Genomic DNA, 1,228 nt, shown 5'->3' with positions numbered 1-1,228 from the left:
TCAGGGCGGCCACGCGCANGTTGATTTCTGCTCACAAATGCGACAGAGGCCGCCGCTAGCCGCGGCGTATGTACGGTTGCGGGGCTGCTGTGTCTCCGTCGCTTCCTTAGCGGTTGTTTCTGCGGCTTGAGCCCTCTCATTTGTCTATCTACCCAGCAGCAAATGCTTCGATTAGCTGTAAGGGAGGTAGCAGAGAGGAGACAGCATATGAGGCGTACAAGCAGCGGGCTTGAGGGGTGTCTGTGCTTGCTGTGTGTCTGGCCTTATTACATATGCGTCTTCTTTCTGTTTCTATATTTTCCCGTCCGCGCCAATTGTTATAACTGCTAGCGAACGGCATTAACAGATGAGAAGTAAGCAGATGTAGGGCCCCCAGGGGCCCTCCTGCTGCCTGCTGCTGCAGTTCCTGCTGCTGCTGCTGTTGCTGCTGCTGTCGCGCTGTCTCGGCAGCGGCCTATCGGCCGCTGCCGCGCGGCTCTGGTGTCTGTCTCTGGTTCGTGTGGGGTTTGCTGTTGCATTTTCCTTTTCTTTTGAGGCGTTTGCCTCCATTAGGAGCTTTCTCCTAGTCTCTACACTGTGGCGCGCTGGGGTAGCAGCAGCAGCAGCAGCAGCGGCAGCGGCGGCAGCAGCAGCAGCAGCAGGCACCCCCGCCACACAACAACGAGGTAACTACTTACTTCGGGCCGAGCAGTAGCTGCTGTGCGTCTGAACCCCACAGTGTACACTGGCGGACTTAACACGCTTTAATTCTGTTTTTATTTCTTTGCTGATATCTCTCTACTTGCGTCGCTGCTGCACCCAGCAAGACGCTGCCGCTGGTGTCGCTGCTCTGCCCGGCTCCGTCTGAGAGACTCTTTGTCCTCTGTCTTCTCTCAGTCCCCTCTTCTTTCTATTTTCTGTTTGTTTATTGCAGCTTCTCCTTATCCAGCCCAACTCTCTCCTCTGCATGCGCTACAAGCTGACGAACAAAACGCAATAACGCAGCCGCAACGGGGGCCCAGAGCGCCTGTAGTTCCGTAGAAGCGAATAGCAGCAAAAAACATCAGCAGCAAATCATATATTCAGCTCTACATACACCCCTTTGCCTCCATGCAAACAACCCTCGAGCCCTCTGGAGCTGCTGGGCTGCGCGTCGCCCCCCGCCGCGCCTAGGAAGCAGCAGGAGAAGCTGCAGCAGCAGGAGCAGGGACTGCAGCAGCGGTAGCAACTGCAAACACATCCGCAGTGG

The sequence above is a fragment of the Eimeria mitis genome, genomic scaffold (genome assembly GCF_000499745.2).
Source record: "Eimeria mitis Houghton genomic scaffold, Emh_scaff209, whole genome shotgun sequence".
Taxonomy (NCBI): Eukaryota; Apicomplexa; class Conoidasida; order Eucoccidiorida; family Eimeriidae; genus Eimeria; species Eimeria mitis.
Note: the sequence above shows the minus strand (reverse complement) of the source record.